Genomic DNA, 8995 nt, shown 5'->3' with positions numbered 1-8995 from the left:
CATTAAAATACCATGATGGAAGCTCAATGCTTTCCTCCCCAACCCTTTCTCAGTTTATTTGAAAAATCTCTATACCTTACCATTGGGACACAATAATGTACCCATATAATGTTTTAGAGTTAAGTTACTCTTCGCCAAGAGCATTTGGGGGAAAATCGAAGGGTGAAAAATTACAAATGAGATAAATGGGCTTCAAATAGATGTGCTTCAATTCTTCCAAACCTGGGATTTGGGAAGCTAAATTGGATCTGAGGATGCATTCATTTTTAGCCCCACATCCACATCTCTAGTTGGTCGATATGTGTAACATAACATCTGTATTTGAAACTATCTCAGATCCATACAATATTCCCCCATTTAACTTAGTCTATAATTATGATTGGTTTGGCCCTCACTTCTCTCTTTTGTTGCCCGGGCCTCGTCTAGGTTTCTTCCTGTGTTCCATGCCTTGGTTTACCACCTGTTTTATCCCATTGGGCTCTAGTAAACTATCATCAAATACACTCAAGTCTTTCATCTCAAATAAACTCCACAAAATTTTCAAAATTTATACACTTGACTCAAAAGAGTTGTGAGATTGAAGGGATAAATCAACGCATGGAAAAACTCAGCGCTTAGAGAATATTGCATAAATTTATTATTTAAATGACGCATAATAACAAAGCAAACACGATTCAATAACTCATAATAACAAAGTCTCATTACTAGTTTGATGTTATGAGTCACTAACATACTATTCATAAACTGGGCCACGTTCGTTCTCTTGTTTTCACGCGTCACATGCTCCCTTGGTTGTTTACCCATCTCTTGCACATCTGTCCTACCAAAAGCCCTTTCTTGTGTGATATCCATGTGTATATGCGCCAACAAAGAAATTTCAATTTGTGCTCCAACTTTAGAGTACTTGCTGCACATGCGTGCCGAACCGCACACATGCATGCCCTGGTCACCTCTTGTTTGCTATGTCAGAGCTCCTTGCCATGCCATCTCATAGTGCCTCAACATAACACCATGAACAAATCATTCATTTTCCTTGCAGCCATGTAGCCGCATATACTTTGTGTCATGATAGCTTCAAGGAACATTAGCCACTCAGCCCCGTTATCATCCTCACCACACCACCTCTCTACCAATTCAGCTGGGGGCAATATCAACCCCTTGGCCATGTTATCATCTGAACGATATGACCCACCCAACCACACATCATGATAGCCACATTATTAATCTGCATTCTATCCAGAACAAAAAATTTATAATTGGTATGAAAGAAAAGTTGATATGAAGTGAAAGATGACCGTATAAGCCTAATGCATCCGTTGTGCCTACATATCCCTATTTCTTTGGATCTCTGCCTCCTATAATCCATGATGAATATTTTGGTGTCTATACCTTATAAAGAGGCTAGGCCTAAAAAGAGATTCATTTAATTCAAATTAAATATGTCGTTAGAGCTTATGCACTTTTTTAAATAAATTACCCTTTTTCAAGTTATAGAAAAAATAGAATAATAAAGGGGTCAGTAGGCAAAAAGTAAGTTATCTTACAAAAATATGAATTTATATTTTGATTCAACATCTATAAAAAATGGACAAAGAAATAAATATTTCTATGAAATCTGAACAATTTCATGAATTAAAAATAATTTTTTTGAGTTTAATATCCACACAGATAATGCAAAACTGTATTTTGAATAATTTTAGAATATTTATTTAATTCGATGCAATTTTAACCTATATTTATTCTAATTTTGGAGACAAACGGAAAAATTGAATGTGAAAAGAACAAAATTGAATGGGATATTTTTAATATTTGAATGGAAAAAAATAATACAAAATTAAAAGGGAAAATTGATTATATTTGTTGAGGAACATATTGGGGCAGATGATAACATGCACATTTAGTACTCTTATATGATCATATTGCATGGTTATTTGCATTAAATCACTCATATTTGCATGTTATCAAGCTTAAAATGATTAAATCTATTTTTAGAATGATTTTATGGATTTTATTCATTTTTTTTTATTTTTGGAGATTTTTCTAGCAATAGATTCTAAAACAATATAATTGTTTGAGACAAAATAAATTAATTTTTGGAATTTTTCGACATTAAATTTGGAAAGATATGATTTTTCGAAGTCAATATATATATATCTATATGTATTTTTGGGCTTTCATTTTACTTAACATGATTTTAAAAAATATTTTTTAGCCCTTTATATTGTGCCACCACATGTCACCATTCGATTCGTCGAACAGTGACAAATTAAGGCTGATTATAATGATTGACAACAGCCAAATGATTGACAACAGCCAATCATTAACAGAGTTAATGATTGGCGTCAACCAATCATTTGACTAGCATTATGGCATCGCTAAAAGAGATGCTGTAATGACATTTAAAGCTAACAAATTTTTTTCGCTGATGCCGGCGACATGGATGAATAAAAAAAGGCGTTCTTTTTTGCAATGAATGCACACGCTGAGCGATGGACAAAATGATAAACAAGCACTTTTCCTTTTGTCTCTTTTGATTTTAATGAAGGGTGACGTGGGCGCACGACCGGAGCCACGTGTACACGTGGCCCGCTCATGTACATGTGGTACACTTGTATTCTTTGATGAAGAAATAAAAAAAGAGGAGAAAAAAAAGAGTGGCGACGTGGCGCGCGCTGACGCGCTGCCACATCAGCCTCGAGAAAGAATCTTTCTTTCTCATTTTTTATCTTTGATTTTTTTCTTTTTGTCCTTTTAAAGGTGCAGGTGGACTCCAAAAGTGCGCACACATAAGGCGAGGAGACTCAGAATATCAAGAAATGTGACATTTGAATGAAAACAGAAAATGAGGAAGCATCAGCGACATTGACGAGGAGAGAGCAGGAAATCAAGGGCTAGGATAGGCTCAACTTCAAACGGCCATAACTTTTGATCTACAACTCCGGTTGAGCTGAAATTCTCAGCATTACTTCATCTTCCCGTCCTCTTTCCATCCATATCCTATGATCTACAAATTGAGCCGGGATCACTGTGAAATTTATCTTGAAATTGCTTCCTACTTGTGTGGGATGATTGAAAGATAATGAAATTTGAGATCTATCAAGTGTGTTCTTCGTGTCCTAGGTGTGTGGGGAGAAGCATTGGAGAAGAGGAGGAGCTTACCAGCACTCCTAAATCACCGTGATCCAAGCGGAATGTAAGGATCTAAGGTAAGTGTCTTCCTCTTATGTTGTTTGTTTTCCCGACATCATAATTTGCTTAATTAGGGTTTATCCTTATTTTCTCACTCACATTTGACTTATTCTTAACCTCTTGTCTTGTCTCTCTATCATCTTCATCACACCATTCTGCAATCATCCACTACCATCATGTCCTTCACATTATGTAAGCAACCCCATACCGCGTCGCATAATTCATGATCACTTACTCTTTTTTTTACCAAATAAATTACCATATAACTAACATCCTTTTACCCTAGATCACTAGCTCATACAATTTACTCTCGTCTTCATCTATTTTTGCGTTGATCATCACTATAATAAGAAATTAATTCCTTAATCATCGTTCCCTGTGGAGACGATCCATACTCATCACATCATAAATATTCTTAAGTACAAATAAAAGTTAAGGACAATAAGAAACAACTAACCTTTGGTGCCACCTCTCAAATTGTGAAACATCAAATTGAACTATCTTCCCTCCCAGCCAGTGAATTCGGGACATGTGTATAAGTAATTCAAAAGTATGTAGGAATATTTGATAATAAAAAGTATAGCAAAATTTCATTCATCCACAAATGCCTGGGTTAAGGAACAGTTATGGTAAAATGTGTCTGATATTTTTTAAATGAGCCTCATGTCCTTACATCTTAAGAAATAGTAGTGTAATTTCTTTAGGATTTGTGATGCTATAATGATGCCCCATGGTTGGTGTTTCCAATCATTGGAAAAAAATGGACAAAACATAGGCAGCACATTGCCGTACACCATTTTAAATTACTAAAATTATTTAAATCAAGAAAATTCACTAAATATAACTTAAAAATATATTAGCAATAAAAATGCTGAAAATAAATCATAATATATTTTTTTCTGTAGGAATCCTTAGAAAAAATTAAAAGATAAAAAGAATCCATAAAAGTTAATAAATGATTTAAATGATGTAAAAAATCTCAAATTGATAAATTAATTAATTAATGAATACAATGACATTAGACTATATTAGATATCAAAATATCTAGAAACATCATACAATGATGCAGAATGTTATTTTAATCAATTTTCACCTTGATAACAAGAACATATTGTTATGTTGCTGCGAATATTGATATGGTGTACATGCTGTTTATGGTGATTTTCTTGTGATTTTTTTTCAGGAGTATCACTCTCCTGATTAATGTGGTCTACTCTATAAGGTTATGTCACCCATATCATCCCTTTGATTTCTCTTGCAGGTGTTAACATCTAGGGTGAAGGAGCTCCTCACATCCTTGCATCATCTCAATTTTCTATGACTATCTATTCTTTTTTGTTTGCCCATAGCATATATTCATTATAATGATTTAACTTGAAGGGATGATAATGTAATGTTATGTTTGAGTGAGTAAGGAGTTACGGAGGAAAGTGCATAAGGAAAAAAGGAAATTGAAGTACAATGAAAGATAATAAGGCTATTAGCATTGGGAGATGATAATATGTTTGGGTTTAAAGGAATAGTGCTAATCCAAAGCAAATTTATTTTTATTTTATATTTAAAGATAAAATTTATGATAATTTAGGAAAATAAAATTATATCAGACCCATTCATAGTTTTTTTCGTTCGTTACATTTAAAAGTTTGAGATTGGTGTAAATCAGGTATTAAAAATTTAGCTTGACCCTACTAATTAGTACCAATGTGGATATCTAATAATTAGATCCTTTCCTATATAAGATCTGGAATAAGTAATAAGGCTGATACCACTTTTCCCACCATTTTTACTTACCTCATCTTCCTAGTCTCCATGCACCATTTTTACTTTTCCTCTTTTGAACCCATATGTTTTATTGAATATGCTCAATTCTGAAAATTGTATACCTGCACACTTTAATCATAATTAAACTTATTGCCAAAATGTTGCTGTAAGAAAATCCCAGTCCTTTTTAAAAATTACTTTTCATGTATCTTGCTCTTAATTTATAAACATATAATTCCAATTTAAAAAGTCCCCATACATTACACAAATTAAGATTAATTTAAAGTGTTATCAATATATTATCTATAGATAATATTAATATATCATCTATATTTCATTTGATTTTGTTGCGCTCTTTATTACTATCTTTCATATATATTTAATATTAGTTCTAAATTATCACTAGGTTCAATTTTATATTCATTATGAAATATTTAATTGTTATCGTCTCTCTGCTAGATTTTTATTAGAATCTAGTACACAAGTATAATAATTACGCAACCCTTACACTCAAATATATGCAAATACCTACTCCAATACTATAAAAACTAAAAAAATGTAAGTGTGAAATTTCTTCCCTAAGTTTCAGTGTCAAATATTTATCCTCACTTAAATATTGGTTCCACTGGTACCAAAAGTTCGCAAATAATTTATTTATAAGAGTATTGTTTCATTGTATAACTAAGAGGCTTCAAACATCACTTCTTGTAAATATTTTCATTTACTCTAGTTTTTCTCAAACAATGTTTTCAATATTTATTTGCAAATTTCAATTCATTTTAAAGACTAATAGTTTTATCTGGATATCAGATGACAAAAAATGTATCACAATTAATGAGTTGTCTCCATGAAGTGCTACTCAAACAATATTTCTCATTCTAAGTCTGCAATACCAATTCTCTCATGACTGAAAAGAACTGGTTTGATTCAAAGAAGAATTAATTTTCTCTTTGTATGATACTTTAATACAGAATGTACTTAAATTATGTCAATAAAATATATGGGCCTCAATTATCTCAATGAGATATATCTTTCATCATATGTTGATACTTATATCCCAAAGCTTCCCCAGTAAATTTATTTCAAGTTGAAATTTCACTTATATTGTTTTGTGAGAAAACAATATTAAAGCAAGATAGGGCATGGAAACGAGATCCATTGAGATTTAAAGGACTGAGAGAATTGCCAATTGTATGGTAGGACATGAAAAAATGGAAAGTGAAACAATATGGTACCATAAGGTAATGGAAATTCTGGGAAAACTGTTCTCATTCATTCTGTTTTTCCAAGTTGATGAGATTATAATATATGAGAAGAATGTTCAGATACTATCCAAATATGAATAATGAAGAAATTGTATGATCAATAAGAGAATAGCAGAAAAAAGACATGACACATAATATACAATAATATTTCTATGTTTTTAATTTAATTTTTTCCCTTTTAAATTTAAAATTTAACTTTTGATTAGTGATTGGATTAAGGAAGAAATGTAGATAGTACTGGTATGAATTGCATATGCTGCTCAGGTTGAATGGTATGTATGATATATGTGGTAACCCTATTGATGGTAACAAAACTCCATGTGGTTTTGAGTACATGACAAAGGTGAATCAACATTTCAAGAAAGTGAAGAAAGATGGGTTGTGTGACTTTGAACTTGATGATTGTTTTCAACTATTTACTAAAATAGTTGTATCATTTAATGATAACCTAGAAAAATAATTTGATTCAGAAAAGCGTAGAAAAAATAAAGTCGTGTTCACTCAAATCCCTCAATTAAGTTATTCTATGATAATATTAATTCAATCCTTGTCTCATATAATATAGAGAGTTTTTTAGCTTATATAGAACTTTAAAGTATAAACACTTGTTCCTATATAATTTGTAACTTGAGGATCATTACTAGGAAGATTTGTTACAAATAAATACTAGTTTTTAATTAAATGTTCTATGTTTAATATCCCGAATTCATATCTTTAACTTTATGTCTTTTAAACCATGAAAGAAATTTATTTTTATAGCTTATGAAAGAAATTATGTATGCTCCATAATGGATGGATAAAATACAACTGTATATTCCCCTACATGTCCATATAAAAGTGTAAACATAATATTATCAAAACTATTATATGAAGGATTGGCTCAACTTATTTCCTTGAAAATTTCACTCCTGATTTCTAGCTATCACTGAATTTTAGTTCAGGAGCATTGCCTTTTCAATTTCTGATTTAAATTTAAGCTTTAGATCATCCAAAAGTTTTTCATTCTAATAATTATAAATAAAATAATTTTATTCAATGAAACTCACATAATTCATCAGTTTTCTCCAAATCTGAGATATTCAATTATTAGTTTCACATGTATATGATCATAAATTAATTTAGTGGGATTTAATTGTGACAAATAAATACGTAATATGATAACATTTTTTGTCCAGATCAACAGTTTCATAATATACACTTTTTATGATTATCAAAAAATAGATATTAAACTTATTTCTTTATATGAAGACCAATTTCCTCAAAGCATTTATTTCAACTTATTTTATAAAATAATATTTTTCTTACTCAAATTAACACCAAAAATTTATACATATATATAAATCATCAAGATCATGAACATATAAAACATAATTAGATATATATCAAATTATTCCAACCAAATTATTTCGACAATATTTCAATTGTAATGGCCAGATAGTTATATTATCCTCAATACTATTAATACTGATCCTGTGGCTATTAGTGTAGAGAAACTAATAACAGATGGTGGGTGCTTGATGGAGGCAAATTATGTGTTTATTTTAATCGTCGTTGTAAATTTACTTTGCCTACAATCAAATAAATTTGATAAAATATAGAACTTACTCAAATGTATAGTTGGAGTAAGGTCGTCTCCACAGGGACTGGCCTTTAGGTATATATTTAATACTTGAATTGTTATTTATTAAGATACAGTAATAATACTCAAGATAATAAGAAGAATTAAGTAATTAGTAAGTATATAGATTAATAAGGTAGTAAGAGGAATAAGAAAATATATGATATTAAAGGTATATGTATCAGAGATACTAAGAATAATAAAGAGTTGAGATATTAGATATTATATTTAAGAAGGATAATAATGTAGTTAGTGAGAGGATAGATAATAATTTGATAAGAATAAGTAGTTCAATACGAGTAAGAACAACAGGAAGAAGCTAGATAGATATATTAAGATAGGACAAAACGGCTAAAGAAGTATTTGTATATGTTAAGAAGATAGATAGGGAGAGTTTTAAAGACAATCTAATCTTAATATACTAAGTAGTTATTTAGGTATATAGATATTAGAATAGGATAGACAGATTAGTACTAGTAAGTAAGAAGAATATATTTAAGTATAATATTTATTATAATAGTTAGTATATCTCTTTAACTAGTTTTTAAAGTTTTATATATTTTTTATGTGGTTTTTATAGAGTCGATTTAATGAAATATAGGGCGATTTAATTGAACACCCGAGAGGTATTCGACCAAATTCCCAAGAGATGGTCGAAATAACAAATGTATATGGTTTACTTAATTATTATCTGATTTTCATGTAGTTTATATATATATTTATATATTCATAGTTGATTTCAAGAATTTATGGGTCAATTTAGTCGAACACCCGGGAGGTGTTCGACCAAATGATCGATAGAAGATCGAAATGTACGAGATATATTGTCTATCTAATTTTTATATGCCTTTTATATATTGCATGTGGATTTTTTATAGAAGAAAATGAAGTTAAGATGGGTCTTCTGTCGAACGCCCCTCGGTTGTTCGACGGAATGCCCTATAGAATTCGATAAGTAAGTAAAACAAGATAAAAGGGTTGTTTCTGTCGAACGCCCATGAGCTGTTCGACAGAATGCCTGATAGAAGTCGGGTAGGGATTAATATGTTTTGGTATTTTTATAAAGTTGACTAACGTAGAACTTATATGAATGAAGATATATTCATCGAACAGCCCAGGTGTTCGATGAAATGCCGAAACGACATTACGATAACAATTTTTG

The sequence above is a fragment of the Wolffia australiana genome, chromosome 9 (genome assembly GCF_029677425.1).
Source record: "Wolffia australiana isolate 7733 chromosome 9, ASM2967742v1".
Classification (NCBI taxonomy): Eukaryota; Viridiplantae; Streptophyta; class Magnoliopsida; order Alismatales; family Araceae; genus Wolffia; species Wolffia australiana.
Note: the sequence above shows the minus strand (reverse complement) of the source record.